General features: G+C 42.3%; 1 protein-coding gene across 4 annotated transcripts in view; it reads right to left on the bottom strand.

Moving 5' to 3' along the window:
* LOC126987036 (uncharacterized) overlaps nt 1-7,679 on the bottom strand; it is a 107,181-nt gene extending 99,502 nt beyond the window's left edge. For all 4 annotated transcript variants that reach the window (XM_050843685.1, XM_050843686.1, XM_050843688.1 and 1 more), the window contains exon 1: nt 7,660-7,679. The gene's annotated coding sequence lies outside the window, so the exon portion shown is untranslated. The remainder of the gene's footprint in view (nt 1-7,659) is intronic.
* Between the last annotated feature and the right edge of the window lie 15,634 nt (nt 7,680-23,313).

The raw sequence follows: 23,313 nt of genomic DNA, 5'->3' as shown, positions 1-23,313 counted from the left end.
CCTGCCCCGGATAAGCTCTCGCATCTTCCCCGTGAAAATGTATATCCTAGAAAATTTTCGGGGCTTTCGTATATAAAAATTTCCAGGCTCTCCATTATCAAACTATCGTAAAACCTCTCCTTGCGATTAATATGTTTTCCGAAGGTTTATATTAAGTCTGTGTTGTTAGTTGCTATTTTATCATCATTGTTGCTGTAATTATTAACCCTATCTCTTTTCTCTACCTTTTTTAATATAGAAGCAGTGATTAGCGGACTTTTTTTTCGCTTTATTATTTTTTTTTCACTTGAACTGCTTCCTTTCCTTGTAAAAATGTACCCTGCTAGTTATTACACTGCAGAATAGAGGCCTTTCCTAACGTTTTCCACCTTTCTATGTATTTCTGTCCGGTGTTTGTGTACTCCATTCTGCTCCGGCTAAGGTTCTATGTTCCTTTCTCTCTGCCTGGTTATCTCTGACATGATTTTCCTAGACTTTGTTGTCGTAACTGTCTTTGCCTGTTCTCCTCCTCCTCCTCTTCTTTTTCCATTTATTTTATCCCATTTTCTCGTTCTTCGTCCTAATTTTCCTTTCCTCTTTGTTTCTTGCCCTTCCTTCTTTCCTTCCTTCCTTCCTTCCTTTCTTGCTTCCTACTCCTCCTCCTTGTCCTTGCATAATGAGACCTGCCCACGTCCATCATTTATATTAGGTCTTAATCATCACTAGAGTATCATAGACCATTGCTTGTGTCCTTAATCCACGCTGCTTATTTTTTTCCTCTGCCGTCCTTTTCATTCCCGTTGTAAAAGTAATCCTAAAGCCGTAACGTAAAGGTAATGCATTATACCAGATCCTTTACAGTTTTATCTATTGTCAGTAAGCACCGTGAAGCTCTTAAGCTGCCTTATTAAATGATGTTTTTATTCCTTTAGATCCATTATTTAATCAGCTGTTTTTTTTCTCTCTCTCGATTCATGACGTAAGAGTGTAAATAACGTAATGCCTCAAAGAGTTATGTGCAAAATCCTCCTCTTTTGATGTTTGTTTTAACGACTTCATTAAGCTCCATTAGTGTTACGTGATGGAGCTGGAAAAAGAATATAAGCAAAAAACGTAAAAGAACACGAAATAATTATAAACTAATAAAAATGCGTCCTCAGCGGCAATGAAGCGAAAATATCGAGGCAAAAGTAAGAAAGAAACGAAATAATTGCAAGTATCCGAATATTCGACGGGAAAATGAGAGAACACAAAATTAGTAAAAAGCCGAAAAATATACAGTGAACGAAAATCAAACTTAAAGACAAGTAACAATAGTAAACAATAAAGAAATATGCAATGATAAAAAAAAACAATAATAAAAGCAAAAGGGTGGCTGAGTGGTTCGCGTGCCGGTGCCGCGTCCAGGAGGGCGCGGGTTCGAGTCCTGCCAGCCGCCACAGCTGGGATTTTTCAATCACCGCCGAGTGGCCTAAGACTGCCCACATGCTGTGCTGAAGACCACTTATAGATCTTGACTCTCTGAAAGAAAGGCTCAAATATGAGCTCCTGGGGGCAGCATGAGCCAAAAAGAGATGGCGCCACTTTAAATACTTGCCTGCGCCATAACGGGCTGAGGCCGGCCAGCAGGCCCCACAGAGAAAGCATACCGGCAGCGTAGGCAGAAATGTAAACAAAAACAAGAACAACAGCAATAACAAACAAACAAACAAACCTCAGAACAAAGAGAAAAGGCAAACAAGAAAAAACAACAACAACAACAAAGAAACAAGGCACGCACACACACACACACACACACACACACACACACACACACACACACACACACACACATACGAGAACAATGGAAGGAAAACAAATGGAAGAAAAACGGGTGGCACATATATAGTCCCGCCCCCCTTCCAAACACACACACACACGCACACACACACACACACACAGGAGGTGAAAAATGTGCACACAAACGCCTCGCCGCCTTCTCGTAAAATGCAAACACGTCCGTCCCTACAAGACAAAACACCTCCTAATTTATGCCATTTTCTTGTTTTTTTTCTTTTCTTCTCTTCTTGTCCCCTGCCTTCCCTTTTGTCTTTCCTTCTGTCTTTCTTTCTTTCCTCTTTTCTTTTTTGTCTTTTTTTCGTTATTTTGTTTGTTTCAAGGCCTTTATTTTTCTGTTTTCCTGTTCTTTTCTTCTTTTTTCCATTCTTATCCCCTGCTTTTTTTCCTTCCTTCCTTCCTTGCTTTTTCTCTTCCTTTCTTCCTTTTTTTCTAGATCTTTATTTTGTCATTTTCTTTCTTTTCTTGTCATTTCTTTTCTCGTTCTGTTTATTTCCTTCCTTTCCTTCATATCATTTAGTTTACTCTACTTTTGTCCGTTTCTTTCTTTCTTTCTCTCTTTCTCTCTCTCTCTCTCTCTCTCTCTCTCTCTCTCTCTCTCTCTCTCTCTCTCTCTCTCTCTCTCTCTCTCTCTCTCTCTCTATCTCTCTCTCTCCACATTCCTTCTTCCCTGCTCTCGAATAAAAACAAGCTCTATGTATATATATTTTTCCCCTTCCCTTCTCTCCTCCCTTCCTCCTCTGTTTCCTTCCTTCCTTTCTCTACCTCTATTTTTAGCTCTCTGTACATGTTTTTTTTTCAGCTTCCCTTCTTCTTTTCTTGTTTCCTTTCCTTTCTTTTCCTTCTTTTCTTTTTCATTTCTCATTTGTGTTGTTTTGTTCCTTGTCTTGAAAACGCTCCTACAATCTTTTCTTTTTTTCATTTCTTTCCCTTTTTCCTTTTTTGTATATAAATAAATGTTTTTCTAGTTACTTTTCGTCTACTTTTTCTTTCTTTTCTTTTTAATTTCTCGTTTGTGTTTCTTGTTCTGTTTCTTATCTATAAAACGAGGGATTTTTTTCTTTTCCCTTTTTTTCATCTCTTTTTCCTTCTCTAGAAAATGCCCTTAGTCATTTTTTCCTTTTCGCTTGTCTAGAAAATGCCCGTAACATTTTCCCTTTTCATTCTTTCATTATTTTCCCTTTTGTTTTTTTCTTTCCCTTTCAAGAAAATGCCCTTATTATTGTATTTTCCTTTTCTCTTGTCTAGGAAATTCCCTTAATATTTTCCCCTTCTGCCCTTGTCTCCTCTCATTCCATTCTTTTCCTTCTCTAAATCCTCAGGTGACAAGTCGTGATATTTTTTCCTTTTTCTTTTTTCTTTTTCCTTCTCTCTCCATCTTTATCTTACTTTGCTTTTCACGTTGTAATTCCTTGTATTTCTTTTTCTCTATTTTCCCTCTTTCCTTTCACCTTTCTCTCTCTTCTGTATCAATAACTGACAAGTCGTAATTTATTTTTCTTTCCTTCTTTTTCCTCTCTCTCTCTCTCTCTCTCTCTCTCTCTCTCTCTCTCTCTCTCTCTCTCTCCTACCTTTCTTTCCACGCGGTTATTCTTTTTTTCTTTCTTTTTCTTCTTTCCTTTTTCCATTCAGCTTTTTCTCTCTTCTATTTCCACTATTCATATATATCTTTTTTTTTTCATCTATCTTTCTTTCCTCTCTAACGTTTTTTTCCCCTCCTCTCCCATTCTTTCTCTGTCTCACGTTCGAACTGAATTTATCTCTCTCCCTTCCTTCCTTCCATCTTTTCTCTCTCTCTCTCTCTCTCTCTCTCTCTCTCTCTCTCTCTCTCTCTCTCTCTCTCTCTCTCTCTCTCTCTCTCTCTCTCTCTCTCTCCCCCTTCTCTATATGTTTCCTTGCACACCATTTTTCTTTTCATCTTTTTCCAACCCTTTCATATTTCTGTACCTCCTCTTTATTCATTTTTCTCTATTCTTCTCTCTCTCTCTCTCTCTCTCTCTCTCTCTCTCTCTCTCTCTCTCTCTCTCTCTCTCTCTCTCTCTCTCTCTCTCTCTCTTCCCTTCTTTCTAAAACTTTCTCTTCTTTATCAGCTTTTTCTCTAACCCTTTTTCCTTCTCTCTGTGTCACTCCTCTCTTTCCCTTCTTTTCTCCCTCCCCCTTTTCTGTTTTTCTTAATTTCTTCCTTTTCTAAACAATGTTCGCATCTTGTTTACGTTTTTCCACCTTATTCTTCTCCTTATTTCCTTTTCTTTCTTTTCCTTTCTCTCTTTCTTTCAATTTTCTTTTCCTTTTCTTTGTTTTCTCATTTTTTCTTTTCCTTTTATCCTTTTTTTTCATTTTTTCCTTCCCACTAATCTTTGAGTCGTCTTTTTATTCCTTCCTTCTTCCCTTCCTTCTGTCTCTTCCCACACCGTCCCTTCTCTAACCCCTGCTGCTCTCTACGGTCCTTATCACTCTCTTACCTCGTTTTCCAGCAGTCCTTTCCCTCGCTTCCCTGCTCTGTCCTTCCCATCTGTTTCCCTCCACCGTCTCTTTCCTTCCTTCTCTCCTTCTCCTCCCATCCTTATACTTGTTTCCCTTCGCTGTTCTCTTTCCCTTCCCTTCTGTCTTTCCCCATCGTCCCTTTTCTAACCTTTTCCAGCAGTCCTTTCCCTCGCTTCCCTGCTCTGTCCTTCCCATCTGTTTCCCTCCACCGTCTCTTTCCTTCCTTCTCTCCTTCTCCTCCCATCCTTATATTTGTTTCCCTTCGCTGTTCTCTTTCCCTTCCCTTCTGTCTTTCCCCATCGTCCCTTTTCTAACCTTTTCCAGCAGTCCTTTCCCTCGCTTCCCTGCTCTCTCCTTCCCATCTGTTTCCCTCCACCGTCTCTTTCCTTCCTTCTCTCCTTCTCCTCCCATCCTTATATTTGTTTCCCTTCGCTGTTCTCTTTCCCTTCCCTTCTGTCTTTCCCCATCGTCCCTTTTCTAACCTTTACTAACTCGCTGTCCTCTCCTCTCTACTTCTTTCCTCGTTCTCCTCACGCCCTTTTATTTGTTTCCCTTCCCTTTTCCGCTTCTCTCCCTTCCCTTCTGTCTTTCTTCAGCGCCCTCCTGTCGTGTCCTCAGCGGCCCATTCCACGCCGTCACCCTGGCTTCCCTTCAGTCTTTCTCTACTGTCCCTTTCCTTGTTTTTCTCCTGCCCTTTTTATTTGTTTTCCTTCCCTGCTCTCCCCTTCCTACTGTTTCCTTCTACTCAGTCACTTTTCTAAACAAAGCTCGGTCAGTTCTTATCTTTCTCTTATCCTCTCCTTTCCCGCTCTTCACTTGTTCTCCAGCTGTCTATGTGTTTTCCTAGTCTACCTCCCTTTTTTCTCCTGTCTTCCTCTTGTCCCTCCTCAGCGCCCTCCTGTTGTGTCCTCAGCGCCCATTCCCTTCTGTCTTTCTCTACTGTCCCTTTCCTTGTTTTCCTCCCTTCGTTCCCTTGTTTTTCTTTTATTTGTTTCTCCAGCATCTCACTCCTTCCTTTCTCTCTTCCTCCATTGTCCTTTTCAACGCCCTGCTGTCCTCTCCTTCCCACTTTTCCTTTTCCTCCCATGCTTATATTTGTTTCCCTTCCCTTTCCTGCTCCTCCTTCCCTTCTGTCTTCTTCCACTGTCCCTTTTCAACGCCCTGCTGTCCTCTCCTTCCCACTTTTCCTTCTCTCCTTCTCATCCCATCCTTATATTTGTTTCCCTTCCCTTTCCTGCTCCTCCTTCCCTTCTGTCTTCTTCCACTGTCCCTTTTCAACGCCCTCCTGTCCTCTCCTTCCTACTTTTCCTTCTCTCCTTCTCATCCCATCCTTATATTTGTTTCCCTTCCCTTTCCTGCTCCTCCTTCCCTTCTGTCTTTCGTGTCCTCAGTGCTCATTCCACGCTGTCACTGGGCCTCCCTTCACGCTGCCTCGCCAAACACAAGGCGGGTCCACGCGCCGCGTCTCACACCACTAGTTGGTTTGTGGTCAAAAATCGATACATACTCGCTCGCCCTACTCTCTAACCTTTCCCGGGGGCGCGAGAAGCATGTGCCACTGTACCGAGGGATGGGGGCGCAGGGGGGGAGGAGGGAGGTACTGTACTGGGGGTGGATGGTTATATGGAGGGGGAGGAGGGGAGAAAGAGGGGGAGGAAGGGAGATACTGTACTATGGGAGGGAGAGAGGGGAAGAAGGGGAAGGTTAGCTAGGGTGGAATGAGGGATATATGGAGGGGAAGGAGTGGGAGGGAGGTAGGGAGGGAAGGTTATGGAGGTAGGAGGTAGGATGGAGGGAGGGAGATGGGGAAGGAAGGTAGGGATGAGAGGATGGGGGACATGGAGGGGAAGAAGAGGGGGAGAGAGAAGGGGAAGGTTAGGGAGGGAGAAAGGAGGGATGTATGGAGAGGGAGAAAGAGAGGGAGAGATGGGAGAGAGGGAAGGAAAAAGGGGAAGGAGTAGGCAGGGAGGGAAGGAAAGGGAGAGAGAATTAGAAGCAGGGAGGGGAAGGAGAGAGAGAAAGGGGATGGAAAGCAGAGAAGGGATAAAGAGATAAGGGGGAGGGGATAGAAGAGAGGCAAGGGATGATGTGAGAGGGAGGAAGGAAGGGGAGGCATGAAGAGAAGGGATAAAGAGATAAGGGGGAGGGGGTAGAAGAGGAGAGAGGCAAGGGATGATGAGAAAGAGGGAGGGGGAGAGAACAGAAAGAGAACGGGAAAGAAGGAAGAGGATGGCGGCAGAGTCCAGGAGGGAGGGGGAGGGAGGGAAGGAAAACAAATGAACTGGTTAGAGAAAGGGAAGGGATGAGGGAACATGCCGGAAGGGAGGAAGGGAAGGGAGGGAAGGGAGGGAAACAGAACACAAGGAAGGGGAAGGGAGGTAAAGGGGAGGGACAAAAATAGGGAAGGAAAGCGGTTTTAGGAGATGGAAGGAAGGAGAGGATGTAAAAAGGAGGAAAGTAGAAGGAAGGAAAGAGGAAGAAAATGTTAGAGTGAGGAGAAGGAAGGAAGAATTAAGGAAATGAGGAAGTAAGGAACCAAAGAAGATTTTAAAAGAGGAGGAAAAGAAGTGAAGGAGAAGAAAGGGAAGCAATGAAACAAAGAGAAAAAGGAGGAGGAAAGAAAGAAGGAAAAAAAGGAAGGAAATGGAACAGTGAATAAAGAGAAAAAAAGAGGAGGAAAAGGGAGGAAAAATGTAGGAGGAAAGGGAGGAAAAATAGAACACACTGGAGAAGCTGTAGGGATTATTTGCAGCAGGAAGGGAGGAAAGATTAACACGGAGGGAGGAAAGAATGGAGGGGGAGAGAGAAAAGAGGGAGAGAGGGAGGGAGGATGGGAGAGAAGATTAGAATGAGAGAGAGAGAGAGAGAGAGAGAGAGAGAGAGAGTCAGGGATAGAAGCGAGGGAGCAAAGAATGGAGAGACAGAGACAGAGGGAAGTGAGGGATGGAGGGATTAAAGGAGGGGAGGATTTAGCAAGCGCACACACACACACACACACACACACACACACACACACACACACACACACACATCCCCGCCCCACACACACCCATGCCCCCCCCCAAAAAAAAAAAAAAAATCATCTAATATTCGGATTTAATACCAGATTCAGCATTTTTTGGGTCCATTTATACAAGTGGGCTTCCGGCGTGATGGACAGCGGCGGAAAGGACCATGTTGGCGCATTGAACGGCGGGAGAGGCGAGGACGATGGGACGGCGAGAAGAGACGGGAGGGAGGAAGGAGGCGGGAAGGAAAAGGAGAATAATCGACGAAGAAAGTGGAAGAGGGAAGGAAAGGGGTGGGGAGAAAGTGGAAAAGAAGGGGAAGGGAGGAGGAATAATGAAAGTCTGTACTTACCTAATGACGGGTGCGTTCTGAAAGGGGGAAAAACGTAGATCTTAATGATAGGCTTCAGGTGAAAGATGTCACACAAATATAAACTATTAACAGAAACAGCATCTTGAAATTAAACGATAACACTATATTATCTTGTAAAAAACACAAGTATTATTAAATTAAACTTACAACACTATATTGTAAAAAACACAAGTATCATTAAATTAAACTTACAACATTATATTATCTTGTAAAAAACACAAGTATCATTAAATTAAACTTACAACACTATATTATCTTGTAAAAAACACAAGTATTATTAAATTAAACTTACAACACTATATTGTAAAAAACACAAGTATCATTAAATTAAACTTACAACACCATATTATCTTGTAAAAAACACAAGTATCATTAAATTAAACTTACAAAAATATATCATGTTGTTAAAAATATATAAAAGTGTCCCCCAAAATTCATTATACACTAAAAAAATACAACAAAAAATTAAAAATCGATGTATAATAAGTAGAAATTGAGTAGAAAAGTAAAAATATGTAGAAATAAGTAGAAATAAAGGGAAAATAAAATGAAACCGATGCATTATAAGTAGAAAAATAAGTACAGAAGTAAAAATAAGTAGGAAAAAGGAAACTAAATGAAAAATCGATGCGTAATAAGTAGAAATTAAGTAGAAAAGTAAAATTAAGTAGAAAAAAACGAAAATAAGACTAAAAATCGATGCTAATAAGTAGAAAATAAGTAGAAAAGTAAAAATAAGTAGAAAAAAAGGAAACTTAAATAAAGATCGATGGATAATAAGTAGAAAATAAGTAGAAAAGTAAAAACAAGTAGAAAAAAGTAGAAAAAAGGGAGAATAAAATGAAAAAATCGATGCATAACACGTAGAAATTATGTAGAAAAGTAGAAAAAATGGAGAAAAAAATGAATAATCGATGCATAATAAGTAGAAAATAAGTATAAAAGTAGAAATAAGTAGAAAAGTGAAAAAATAAAATGTAAAAATCTGTAAAAATGAACGCTAGGCAATCTCCTGCTAAACAACAATACTTTGATAAATAACAAAACAGAATCAGCTTAGTAAAACATAAATCTCGACTCTTAATTTCTGCCTCGCGTGACCTCGGCTTTCACTCGGCTTGTCAGAAACATGTTACCTAGTTCCCCCCCTCTTTTCCTCCTCCTCCTCCTCCTCTTCCCCTCTTTCGTCCTCTTCCTCCTCTTTCCAACTCTCTATCATTTTCCTATCTTCATCCTCCTCGTTATCTTCCTCATCTCTCTCACTCAACCATCTATATTTTTCCTCCTCTTCCTGTTTCCAAATTCATACCTAACATTTCTCCTTCTTCCTCCTCCTCTTCCTCCTTCCTCTTTGTCTAGCTATTTCCTCTCTTCTCCTCTTCCATCTCCTTTCTACCATTCCTTTCTCAACTTCATTTTCTCCTTTCTTTTTCCCATTTCAAATTTCCCATCTGTTACTTCCCCTTCATTCTCCTCCTTTTCTTTCCCTTTCTCTTCCTCTTCCACCTCCATTCTCCTTCTCCTCCTCCTCCTCCTCCTCCTCCTCCTCCTCCTCTTCCAGCTACCACCTCCCATCACCTCCTCCTACCCTTCCCGTCACCCAGCCATCACCTTTCTCCACCTCCTCCACCTCCCATCTCCTCCTCCTGCTCCTCCTGAAGTAATCCCCGTGAGGAGGGCGAGGCGGGGAACATGTTGCCGGGGATTAGGGACAGGCGTGGCGTGGCTAAGTCTTGCCCACAAATCCTGAAGTAATCCAGCGCCGTGTCCGTCTCTCCTACGGCCTCCGCTGCTGACGATGATGCGAGGGTTACTAGTGAGCGAGGCGAACATTTCCTACACAAAAAACGGGGAGGAGGTTTATATGGCACCTCCAATGCGTTGAAATTGAAACATGAAAAAATTACCGGAATGCAAGTAGAAATAAACGTTGTGGTACATAGTTATTTAGTTGGTTATTTAGTTACTTAGAGGTAGAAATACAAAAATACGGGGAGGAGGTTTATATGGCACCTCTTTTGCGTTGAAATTGAAACATGAAAAAATTACTGGAATGCAAGTAGAAATAAACGTTGTGGTACATAGTTATTTAGTTGGTTATTTAGTTACTTAGAGATAGAAATACAAAAAACGAGAAAGAGATTAATATGGCACCTCCTATGCCTTGAAATTAAAAAATATGAAAAAAATTACTGGAATACAAATAGAAATAAACGTTAGTTATAGATAGTTAGTTAGTTTAGTTAATTAGTTAGATATAGTTAGTTATAGGTAAAGGGGTAAAAAGGTAAAGAGGATGATGATGATGATGATGATGGTGGTGGTGGTGGTGGTGGTGATGGTGGTGGTGGTGGTGGTGATGGTGGTGGTGGGAAACGTTCAGAGCGCTCCGGGATATTTTTTTTTATCTTTTCCTTTATTTCTAGTTTTTTCGTATTTCTTTTGTTTACTTTTTTATTTTTTGGTGTTATTTGGTCTGATATTTTTTTCACTGTTATTGTTACCCATATTTTTCCTTTTTTTTCGGTTGGGTCTGGCTCAGTTCCCTGCTCTCTCTCTCTCTCTCTCTCTCTCTCTCTCTCTCTCTCTCTCTCTCTCTCTCTCTCTCTCTCTCTCTCTCTCTCTCTAATAATACTAAAAAATAATAACAATACAAAGAATACAAAGAATACCGTACATATAACACTGACGCAAGAGGTGTAAAGAGATATATCGGTATTAATATTCACTTTGGCAAATAAAAAAAATATATATATATTGATGCGTTTTGCGATATACACCAAACACGTACAACGAATTCGTACACGCAAATCGAAAGGGAACAATAATTTTACGTGTATATGTGTGTGTGTGTGTGTGTGTGTGTGTGTGTGTGTGTGTGTGTGTGTGTGTGTGTGAAGGGATATTCGTAGAGAGAGAGAGAGAGTGGACCACCTTCAATCTCAGGTAAGGTAACTTGATTTATTTGAAGGAACTCGACTAATATTACATCTGAGTGAATTAGATTTGCCGCCGAGCACTTTATCTCGGCCGTCCAATCCACTCTGCCAGATGGCCTCAATGATTGACGAGGCCATCCTAAAAACATACTTATAACCGCCCTACTCTATTTATATCCCGACAGACATAGAGCTCTGGAACATCAGTATCTCTCATATAAATTGTTTGAAGTGAATGTGATTTTATGGTTATGTTATGAGTCTTAAGGGTTTGCCAATGTCCTCGTATGAAACACAGATATACTCTTCCAATGCTCTCTCTTCTTCCTCACAGACAGAGCCTTTAACTTTATCTATATCCATTTTGGAGAGGTGGCAGAGGAGAGGAAAGGAAGAGAGGGAAGTAACAGAAGAACAGCTCTCACGGCATTCTGAAGTAAGTCTAAGCATGTTAAGTGTTACGTTCCTCCTATATACAAGAGACTTAAGTATTCGACAAGGTGATTCGCATAGGAGAAAGAGCATAAGAACGAAAATTGAAACAAAATAACATCTTTCTCGGCATTCTGAAATAACGTTAAGTATGTTTTGAGTTGCGTTACTTCGCTATACAAGAGACTTAAGTATTCGACAAGGTGATTCGCATAGGAGAAAGAGCATAAGAACGAAAATTGAAACAAAATAACATCTTTCTCGGCATTCTGAAATAACGTTAAGTATGTTTTGAGTTGCGTTACTTCGCTATACAAGAGGTTTAAGTATTCGACAAGGTGATTCGCATAGGAGAAAGAGCATAAGAACGAAAAATGAAACAAAATCACATCTTTCTCGGCATTTTGAAATAACTGTAAGCATGTTTTGAGTTGCGTTACTTCGCTATACAAGAGGTTTACGTATTCAACAAGGTGTTTTGCAAAGGCGAGAGAGGGGAGGATGGGAAGGAAAGAGAACACACACACACACACACACACACACACACACACACACACACACACACACACACACATAAAAAAAAACAGTTCTCCCAGCCTTGTCAAATTGCCCGAATGTTTCACTTGATAGGTAGTTTAGTTGATAATTATACAAGCAGTTCTAGGCGTGCTCTCTCTCTCTCTCTCTCTCTCTCTCTCTCTCTCTCTCTCTCTCTCTCTCTCTCTCTCTCTCTCTCTCTCCTCCGCCACCTGCTACTCCTCCTCCTCCTCCTCCTCTTTCTCCTCCTTTCCCTCCTCCTCCATCATCACCACCAACTCCTCCTCCTCCTCCTCCTCCTCCTCCTCCCCGTGGGCTGGAAGGAAGAGGAATTTTGCCGGTATTGAAATTCGTGAATGGCGAAGAAAATTGAAGGATTTGAAACGTATTCCGCGACCCCCTGTAATAAAATGTTGCTTTAAGGTACGGAAAACGAAGCTTGGTAATTTCCTATAGTGAGAGAAAGAGTAAAATGTTAGATAAATAAACAAATAAATAAAGAATAAGCTTAATATGATATAATGTAAGTGTGATTCAGAGGAGGAATCAAACAGCAAGTAAACCACAAAGTAACGAATTTAATCCCTCACTTCTTGGTAATACCGCGGTGGCAACTATTTCACTCTCTTTCCCATCATTGCTTCCAGTCGCCTCCCGCCTCCCTCCAGCCGCCCGCCGCGTCAGCCTGCTCGCCGCGGGTTACCAGGGAACGAAGCGAACATTTCCAATACAAAAACTGGATAGAGCTTTATACTGCACCTTCCATGCGTTGTAATTGAAATACATAAAACAAAACTGGGATAAAAATGTGAGTAAATGTTGTGGGATAGTTATTTAGTTAGTTAGACATAGTTAGTGATAGTTAAAAACAAGGAACGAGGCAAATATTACCTACACAAAAATTTAAAGGTTGTCATTGAAATATATATAAAAAAAATCTGGAATAAAAAAAATTATATAACGCGAGATATAATTTAATATAGGTTCTTTACTTGCAATTATTATTTTTTCTTATCTTTTCTTTCCTACTTTTCTTCTAATGTAATAATAATGGAAATAAATGTTGTGGGATACAGCTTAAAGATGTACGTCGCTGCTAATTACTCTTTTCCTTGTCTATTTGGGCCATACTATTACTAGAGAGAAAACTTATGTATGGGAAGCTGCCATTAATATATAGAAGTAACTCATATAAACTTAGGAAACGGAGGGAGTCTTGCGTTTGTTATATGAGCGTTAGTGCATGGTGGTAGCAGTCGAGGCGAGATTTAACATGAGAAAACCAGTGCATAGGATTCAGCCCTTAATCTATAGGAGTGACTTATGTAAACTCTTAGGAGACGAAGGGAGTGTAGCATCGGGACGGATCCTAAGGCGTGAGGGGCATAATAACACGGAGCAGCAGCAGTGAATGGGGTAGCGAGACCAGATTTAAAAGGCGGGGCGCGGCGGCAGACAGCGAGGATATGAAAATGGTCTGAAAACGGCGGATGAAAACGTTATGAAAAGCGTCTGAAAAGGGAGGAAAGTAATAACACGCGAAGACTAAATGGGAACAGCCAACGCGAAAATCTGCACCGAGCGAGTGAGGGAAGGAAGGAAGGAAGGAGGGAAGGTAAGGGCTGGCGGTCGGCACGTGCAGGGAATAACATGTACCCACCAACCCACCCACCCACGCCCACACATACACACACATGCACACGCTGAATGGGACACAGCCAGCACTAGGTTTCAAGGGCGGGCAGGCAGGAAGGAAGGCAGGAAGGCCCATGGAGCAGCCGGCGCCTCCCTACACGTCTTGTATATCGCCTCGCCACTTGACTTTCCCGCGACAATGAGCGGCGGAGCAGTCGGCCGCTGGGAGTCACGCACCTGCCGGCTCATCTCGCGGCCCCGCACACCTGGGCTCCCACGCCGCCCCGCCCCGCCCCGCTTCTTCCACACGTTCCGCGCCACTTGCCAACTCCTCTAAAGCTCTAGCAGGGTTTCTTCTTGCGCCTCCTGGAGCTCGTATGTTCTCTTCTATGCGTTTTAGAGCTTTTCCGTTTATTCTTATGCCTTTCGTTTTTACTGCAAAGGAAGCAGCTGGAGAAAAAAACAGCGATCATATGTTTTCTTCTGTTTTCGAGAGCTCATATGTTTTCTTCTATGCCTTTTAAAGCTTCTCTGTCTCTTGCTATGGCTTTCTCTTCTATAAAAAATGAAGAAACTATATGGAAATTTTTTTTGCTAAGCTCCAGGGTTTCTTCTTGCGCCTTCCAGAGCTCACATGTTTTCTTTCATGCCTTTTAAAGCTTCTCTCTTTCTCTCTATGCCTTTCTTTTTTACTGCAAAGGAAGCAGCTCAAGGGAAAAAGATAATAAAAGCTCGCTAAGGTCATATTTTTCTTCTATGCCTTTTAAAGCTCATGTATTTTCCTCTTACTCCTTTTAAAGCTTCTGTTTCTTCTTATGCGTTTCAAAGCTTATATTTCCTTTCCTGTACCATTTCAAGCTTCCATGTTTCCCCACGAGTCTTAAAAAGCTTCTTATTTCTTGCTGTGCTCTCTAGTGTTTAAAAATGCATTCTTCTTACGTCTTTTAAAGTTCATATATTATTGTTTATGCCTTTTCGCAGCTTCTATGTTTCCTCGCGTGTCTTTGAAGGCTTTTATTGTTTCATACCGCGGCTTCTAATGCTTTTCCGTGTCTCCTGAAACTTCAAGATGCCCCCCTGACCTTTTCCCTCCATATCTGATTCATAAGTCACTATGTCTCTTCGCAAGTCTTTCAACGCCTCAAAAATGCTTTCCCATGTCCTCTTAAACTTTAAATGCCTCCGAAATCTTCGTTACACGTGTTACAGAGCCACCCCGTCTCTTGGCAAGCCTTTCAGAGCCGCCAGATCACTTCTTGTATGTCTTGAAGCTCGTATACTTCCTCCATCGCCTTGTAAAACTTGACAAAGCGCTTCTGTGCTTTCAAACCTTTCATATCTTCCCCTATTCCCTCGTCCATGCGGTATAAAACTTCTAAGCCTCTTGTGCAATCCCTTCAAAGTTACCAAGTCCCTTCCCGCCCCTCTTGAAGCCGCCGTGTTTCCTCTCTTCCCTTTCTTAAGCTTTGAGACACACTCCCGTACGTTGACGTCTCTACGGCAACTCCTGTGCCTTTTTTTCAGCCGATGACAGCCTATTCTGCATCCCTTCAAAGTTGCCATGTGCCTTTCCGCGCCTCTTGAAGCTGCCGTGTTTCCTCTCTTCTGCCTTGCTAAGCTCGTCAGTGTCATTCCTTATGTTCTGAACCTCTACTGTAGGTCATGTGCCTCTTTTTCGACCGTTTAAAGCGTGCAATCGTCTTCCCTGACCATCCTCTGTGTCTTAAAGCGATGTTCTGGGTCTTCGTCTTTGTGTGCTAGCCTTCTGTGTCATTTTCTAAGTGGTCTGTGTCTTCTATGTCCTTTCCTAAGTCTTCAATGTCCTTTTCTAAGTCTTATATGCCTTCTATGTCTTCTGTGTCCTTCTCTGAGTCTTCTGTGTCTTGTATGCTCCTTTCTAAGTCTTCTGTGTTTTCTTCTATGTCCTTTTCTAAGTCTTCTGTGTCTTCATCTTAAACCCATCATGTGTCTTTAAGCTTCCGTGTGTTATCCCGTGGCTCCCAGACCTCTTTTCCTCGCCCTTCAGCCCCCCTCGCCTCTCCCTGCCTCTTCCACGCCTGCCGAGCCTCCTGCAGCCCCTCACGCGCCTCACGAGTGTCGGGAAGGGCCGCCTCGTCCGTCCTCAAGAGCCCCGGACATCGCCGCGCCATTAGAGGAGACGAGGCGAAGGTTAATTAGAGCAGAGAAGCCTTTCATGTCCCGGCGAGGCTTCCACCACGACGAGGCGCGCTGCGAAGATTTGCCCGAGTCACCCCCTTTGATTTTGCTCGCCTGGTTCATGTTGCTCGTGCTCATTCGTGCTTTCTATAATTCATTCCTCCGTTAGTTAGTTAGTTAGTTAGTCAGTTAGTTAGATATAGTTAAAGAGGTACAAAACGCGAAAGAGAAAAGACACTGCTAAGATTTGCCCGAGTCACCCCTTTTGATTTTGCTCGCCTGGTTCTTGTTCCTCATATTCATTCATTCCTTCGTTAGTTAGTTAGATATAGTTAAAGATGTACAAAACGCGAAAGAGACAAGGCATTGCTAAGATTTGCCCGAGTCACCCCTTTTGATTTTGCTCGATTGGTTCTTGTTTCTCGTATTCCTTCCTTGTATAATTCATTCATACCTTCGTTCTATCTGTCGGTCTTCCTTTCTTTATTTCTATTATTCATTCATTTGCTCTATCACTCATTCAATCGTTCGTTCTATCAATCATTCATTCATTGTCTGTCTGTCTGTCTGTCTTCATCTCTTTCTTTGTATGAGGTAATGCTTATTTCTTATTTTCTTTTGTTTATTTTCGTATTCCATCTGTCTCTCTTCACTTGCCCTCCCACTTAAGTGTTATATATATACGTTTTGTGATCTGGAAGCAAACTGAGAGGGTGGTTCCTTTCATGTCTTGTTTATTCTCTCTCGTTTTGTTTGCTTGTCTTTGGTGTGGGTGACTGTGTTTGTCGGTCTTTGGTGTGGGTGACTGTGTTTGTCGGTCTTTGGTGTGGGTGACTGTGTTTGTCGGTCTTTCTGTTTGTCCGTGTCTGTGTTTGATGTATGTGGTCGAAACAGAATACACTGATGGTCTGTTTTCGTATTTTTTTATATTATTTGTTTGGTAATTAGTATTTATGATAATTCGTCTGTCTCGTCTGTTTCCTTGTCTCTCTTTCTTGTCTGTTTGTATCTCTGGAGTATATAGATTCATACACATATACATACAAACATACATATATTCATACATATATACACCCGTTTTGATGTCTGTGAGTCAGGAAATGTCTGTTTGCTCTGTTTGCTTGACCTGTTAAAGGAATGTCTCTAATTAACACACACACACACACACACACACACACACAGGCAGACCTTATCATGCCTTCCTCAAACACATGTTCCTGACACACACACACACACACACACACACACATCCCCCCTTTCCTCCCCTCCCAAAAGACACCCTAACACCCTTTATCTACTCTCTCTCTCTCTCTCTCTCTCTCTCTCTCTCTCTCTCTCTCTCTCTCTCTCTCTCTCTCTCTCTCTCTTTTTCTCTCACTAATCTCAAGGCAGTCGCTCTTACATCCCTCTTACAAGGGCGGCTGTTTCCCTTATCTTCGTGCCCTTATCTTGGCCTTCTCGGGGACGTGTCGGCCGCCTCACGTCAGGGCAATAGAGGAGCCTAATTAGTTAGCTCATGTATGCTGCAGGTGACACGCTGAGGCCCGTCTTGCCTTTCATTAGTTCAGTGTGCCGTGAGAGGAGGTGGGACCGTGTAGCTGACGAAGAGGATTAGGAGGAGGAGGAGGAGAGCAACAGAAGGAGATGGAGTAAGAGTAAGAGTAGGAAGACTAAGTAGAACAGAAGGAGGGGGAAGAGGAGGAATAGCAGAAGGAGAAGCAGAAGCAGGACAAGAAAGAGAAGGGGGAGATGAAGGAGGAGGAAAAGGAACAGAATTAGGAGGAGAAGGAGAGGGAGAAAACGTGGAAACCGATGGAGGAGGAGAAAAAGGGGGAGTGAAACAAAGAGGAGAAAGGGGAGAATAATGAAGAGGAGAAACAAAAAGATGATGAAAAGGAAGGAGAGAAGAGGAGGATAGAAAGGAAGAGGAGAGGCAGAAAAAAAGAGGAGGTGGAGAAGAAGAAAAACGGGGAAGAATCATAAAAAACAGAGAGATAAGAAGAGGAGGAGGAGGTGGAGGAGCAGTATGACAAAAAATAATAATAATAAAAACGAGTTGTGAAATCTGAACAAAATAAAGGAATAAAAAGATGGAGTAGGAGGCCAGAGAAAGCTTATAACGAGTCTGTCTGGTGAAGTAACTCAATCTCTTCGTCCGGCGCTCCAGTGACCCGCGGAGCAGATAAAAGCCATTGCTCTGCGTCGCTGTCCATAAGGAGTGTGTAATTTTTGCAGGAAGAGGAGGATCAGTAGAGATAGATAGATATATAAATAGATAGATAGAAAGATATATAGATAGCTAGATAGCTAGATAGATAGATAGAGAGAGAGAGAGAGAGAGAGAGAGAGTAGGAATATATAAAAAAGAAGAAAACAAAGTGGATAAAAGGAAATAGGAAGGAAGATGAGAAATAAAAGAATAAATACAAACAGGAGAAGAAAATAAAATGTAGGCGAGAGGACAGAAAGAGGAAGAGAAAGAGGAACAGAAGGAAAGAAAGAGAAAAAAAAAAATAGAAAAGATTAAAAACCGTAGGAGAAAGAGAAGGAAGAGAAAGATGATGAGAAGGAGAAGAAGAAGAAGAAAACAAAGTGGAGGAGAGAGAACAGGAGGAGAAAGAGGAAGAATAGCAGAGTACGAACAAGAGGAAGGAGGAGGAAGAGGAGGAGGAGGGGGAGGAGGAGGAGGAGGAGGACGAAGATGAGTACAGAGGACTGGAGAAAGAGAACCAGAACGAAGATAAGGAGGAGGAGGAGGAGGAGGAGGAGGAGGAGGAGGAGGTGGAGGTGGTCGATGCGTTGTGCCTCCAGGTCTCAGGAAATAACTCGTTTTTCGCAGTAACGAGAGATGGTGGTGGTGGTGGTGGTGGTGGTGGTGGTGGTGGTGGTGAAAGGATTGTGATAATGGTGTTGGATTGCCCTTTCCCGCTATCCTCATTATCTCTTTTCTCTCTTACTCCTTTCTTTCTTTCTTCTGTTTTCTTATTTTATCGTAGTCAGTAGTCCTTCCTTCATTCCTTCTTCCCTCCCTTAACTTCCTCTCTACCTTTCTTTTCTTTCTTTTTCTTTCGTGTTTTTCGTTTCCTTTTCTTTTCTTTCCCGTTCTTTCCTTCCTTTTCCTTTACTCTTCTTCTCCTCTTCTTCCCTTATGCTCCATGCTTTCCTTGCTTCTGTCCTTCCCTTTCCCGTTCTGTCCTCCGGTCCATGGAAGCAGAATTCTCCCTCCCTCATGCACCATTTTCTGCCTCCTTCCCTCTTTCCTCCTCCCCTCCTTCCTCCCTCCTTCGTGATGTGGCGAGGAAGTGCTCAGACAGTTTGCAAAATGTTTCAGCATCGTCGGAAAATAAAAAAAATATATATATAGCCTTCTCTCTCTCTCTCTCTCTCTCTCTCTCTCTCTCTCTCTCTCTCTCTCTCTCTCTCGTGAGGTACGTTGAGGAGAGAAAAGTTTGATGTCGTTAAAGTTTCATATGTGGAAGTGTCTAACTTGGTTAAAGGGAGAATGGTGCTGTTCTACAAGGCTGCTGCTGCTGCTGCTGTTACTACTACTACTACTACTACTACTACTACTACTACTACTACTACTGCTATTACTACTACTGCTGCTACTACTATTACTACTACTACTACTACTGCTATTACTACTACTGCTGCTACTACTACTACTACTACTACTACTACTACTACTACTACTACTACTAGAACTACTACTACTACTATTACTACTACTTACTAACTAATAATAATGCAGAGGCGGTGACCGAGTGATCAGCGTGCGGGCGTAGTGATCCCGTGGACCTGGGTTCGGGTCGCACCGAAACACGCTGATTTTTCAACCCCTCACGAGTGTCGGAAGATTACCCACATGCTGCCCAGATCTTCAATCAACCCTAACTTCAGCAATTTCGGTCAAAAGGAGCACCGGGGGCAGCATGGGCCAGGCAAGTCATATACCACGGCAGCCATTATAAAATAAAATTCGACTGCGCCACCAAAGGGCTGGGGTCGTCCAAGAGACTTCCAAAGAAAGCCTACCGACGCTCAGGGCAGCACATAAGAAAAATAATGACAACAACAATATGACTAATAAAGAATAAAAGGCCAATAAAATTAATAAAAAAAACCGCACAAGGAATAATAGTAATAATAATCACAATAATAAAGAAAAATAATAAAAAAAAGCTATTAAAACAACAGTAGAAGTCATGACAGCAACAATAACGGGGCGGCGCACGAACACTAGGCGAGTCAGGCGGCGGGACAAGGGACGCATTGGTGACCTCTTCCACCTGGCCGACCCACCTCTCACGGGGCAGCCAGGTATGAACGCGGAGAAGAAGAATGCCCCGCTCCGGCCTCAAACTCTACCCCCTTCCCCCCCCTCGCTCTCTCTCTCTCTCCGCCTATTCCTTTCCGTACTTGAGTGTAAAATTCTACGGTTAAAGTCTATCACATTTCACTACATCTACTCGTAAGTACTTCTCCATTAGAGGGATTAGACACATTCGTTATCATTACTCTCTCTCTCTCTCTCTCTCTCTCTCTCTAGTCAGTTTCCTCTTTTTTCCCTCTTTTGTAACTTCTTCCTTAACCTCCTCTCGTTTTATTTCTATCTTCCTCGCATCTGTCATCCTTTTTCCTCTTTCCACCCGTCCAGCTTCCCTCCCTCTCCTTCATTCTGCTGCTCCTTCCTCCTCCTTTCCTTCTTATGCCTTTCTTGACTCCTCATTCTTATTTCATGCCTCTCTTCTTCCTCTCTCTGTCTCCCTACATCATCTTCTTTGCTTTCTCCTTCTTCATTCTCATAAACCCTTGCCTTTCCTGCTTCTCTCTTTCATTCTGCCATTCTTTATTCTTCATTCTCATTTCACGCTTTTCTTTTTCCTCCTTTTGCCTCTTCTTTACTCTATCGTCCTTCATTCCCTTCTCCCTCCTTCTCTTCCTCACTCCACAGCGTTCTGCCTTCCGCCGTATCTTCCCCCTTCTCTCCCTGCCATCCCTCCTCCCTTCCTACCCAAGCTATTTCACGTGGAATTTGTCTTGAGGAAACATCGTCTACTGAATTATTAAAAGGCATTCCTCCTGCTCTCAAAGACTCGCGATGAAAAGAAAACGTCGTGGGAATTCAGGGCGTTCAGCGGTTCTAGGTTCTTGGTTCTTCTTCGAGGCGGAATATAGTAATGGTGATGATGGTGGTGATGGTGGTGGTGATGAAAAACAATGGTGAGAATACGTACTTGTGATAATGAAGATGATAATGATGAAAAGATTGCTATGTCCTTGAATGTAGAATAGATAGATAGATAGATAGATAGATAGAGAAAGAGAGAGAGAGAGAGAGAGAGAGAGAGAGAGAGAGAAATGACAGACAGAGAGAAAGGAAAAGATAACCTACACGACTATCACATTCAAAGAGTCCATTATTTATCAGCGAGTGTAGGCGAGAGGAAGAGTAAGGCTGACTAAATGTAGATGGAGGGGAGACTGGCCGCGGACAAGCTAGATAGTGTCTCCAGATGAATAGAGTCACCCGCTAAACGAATACAACTTCCACCGAGGTCATAGTAATTAATCAGTGTATGAAGATTAGGTTGTTTGTTTTGGTTATGTTACGTCCAGAGGGAGGGGCTGCGGACAAGCTAACCAGTGTCTCCAGATGAATAGAGCGACCCACTAGACAAGTATTAGTTCCACCGTGGCCATAATTCATCAGTGTGTGAAGGAAGATTACATTAGGTTTGTTTTGGTAATGTTACGTTGACGGGAGAGGACGGGGACAGGATAACCATTGTCTCCAGATTAAGAGAGTCACCCACTAAACGAGTCTGACTTCCTCCTCGGCCATAATTCATCGGCGTGTGTTGGAAGGTTGCTTAGGTTAGTTTTGGTAGTGTTGGGTTGCTGGCAGAAGAGACGAGAAGCCCAAAATGTGTCGACAGCTTAGGAGTCTCGCCCGATGTACAAGAACGAGTATTACTTTTACCGCGTCAATAATTCATCAGCGCGTGGAGGAAAGTTACTTAGGATTGTTTTGGTTACGTTAGGTGGAGGTTAGAGGGAGAGGGTGTGAAAGGGGCCGCGGATAAGCCAACTAGTGTCTCCAGATTAAAAGACTCACTCATTAAGCTATACTGTATCAGCGTCTGTAGGAAGACAAGCTTAGGTTTGCTTAGTTATGTTAAGCTGAAGGAGGGGCGGACCGCGGAAAACCCAAAATGTGTCGACAGCTTAGGAGTCTCGCCCGCTGCACAAGAACGAGTATTACTTTTACCGCGTCAATTATTCATCAGCGCGTGTAGGAAGGTTACTCAGGATTGTTTTGGTTACGTTAGGTGGAGGTTAGAGGGAGAGAGAGAGAGAAAGGGGCCGCGGATAAGCTAACTAGTGTCTCCAGATTAAAAGACTCACTCATTAAGCTATACTGTATCAGCGTTTGTAGGAAGACAAGCTTAGGTTTGCTTAGTTATGTTAAGCTGAAGGAGGGTCGGACCGCGGAAAACCCAAAATGTGTCGACAGCTTAGGAGTCTCGCCCGCTGCACAAGAATTAGTATTACTTTTACCGCGTGCATAATTTATCAGCGCGCGTAGACTTCTTCCGCGTGCACACGATTCTGAGGGTTTTAATATTCATGAGCGGGAGATGTGCACACACCACCACCACCATCACCACCATTACCACCGCCACCAACATCGGCCCAGGCTACTTCAGGCATCCTTTGAGAAGATTAATTTTTTAGCTCCATCCTTCATACGAGTCTCAAGGATCCGAGATTTACAACATTTCCTGCCGTCCAATTTCCTAACGTAAGAGTTAACCTGTAGCTTCAGTATACGGGACTCAGGAATTCATGGTTTACTTGTGTGCGATTATTTGACTTCCTAATGTAAGAATTAACCAGTATCTCCATTCTTTCTTCACTTTTATTGGTAGACTATTGAATAACCTTTACATATATGCGAATACCCAGCTTCCTACTGTAAGAATTAAACAGTATCTTCATTCTTTCATTACTTTCACTGCTAAACTTTTGCCTGATCTTCTTTTCAATGCATTTTCTCCATCCTGCGACCTAATGTAAGAATTCACCTGTATCTTCATTCTTTCATTACTTTTACTGATAACCTCTTGACTAATCTTCTTCTCACGGCATTTTCTCCTTCCTAAGACTCAGATCCTTTCTAGAGGGGCGTAGCAAGACGCCTCTGGAACTTAATTCATCTTTGCTCTCATTTATAAATTTACTCCAACTTAAAACTTTCATTCGAATTTCCATTAACTGCTAATTGTTTTTTTTTTTTTTTTCTTGTACGCGAGTCAACTATTTCAACACTGATTAAAAATTGTTGCTGAACGTGATTACCTGCCAAACACGGTAAGTATATCTGTCCTCCCCATATATGAAAACTGTCAAGCCTTCAATCGCATCAGCAGTAACTTAATTTTCAGCTGCCCATTACCGGCACGGCGAAATTGCATCAACACTCATTGGAGGTTGTTATTGAATGTGATTACCTAATACTAAACATGATATATCTGTCCTCCTCGCAAACATATAAATCCCTTTTCGGTTCTGTTTGAATTAACTTCGTATTCTCCCTCTTACTAGTACGTGTCTTGATTTCACCATTACCTATTTCAAGTTAGCGCTGGATGTAGATACGAAATTAACTCTCTTTTTCTTTCCCTTACCTTACATGTAAATAATGCAAAGAATGGAGAAAACACAATACCCTCAATTTATATGGATGGGCAGACACGAAATACACAATTGAAAAACAAAGGAAAAAAGGAAAGGAAATTCATGATATATTTTCAGAAACTTCATAAAAAGACAAAGAAAATATGACAGTAAGTTCAATGTATACGGATAGACAGCCACGGAAAACACAGACGTGACAATCGAAACAGGAGCAAGAATTCAATATTTCCCC

The sequence above is a fragment of the Eriocheir sinensis genome, chromosome 63, assembly GCF_024679095.1.
Source record: "Eriocheir sinensis breed Jianghai 21 chromosome 63, ASM2467909v1, whole genome shotgun sequence".
Taxonomy (NCBI): Eukaryota; Metazoa; Arthropoda; class Malacostraca; order Decapoda; family Varunidae; genus Eriocheir; species Eriocheir sinensis.
Note: the sequence above shows the minus strand (reverse complement) of the source record. Positions and strands in the feature narration are given on the sequence as shown.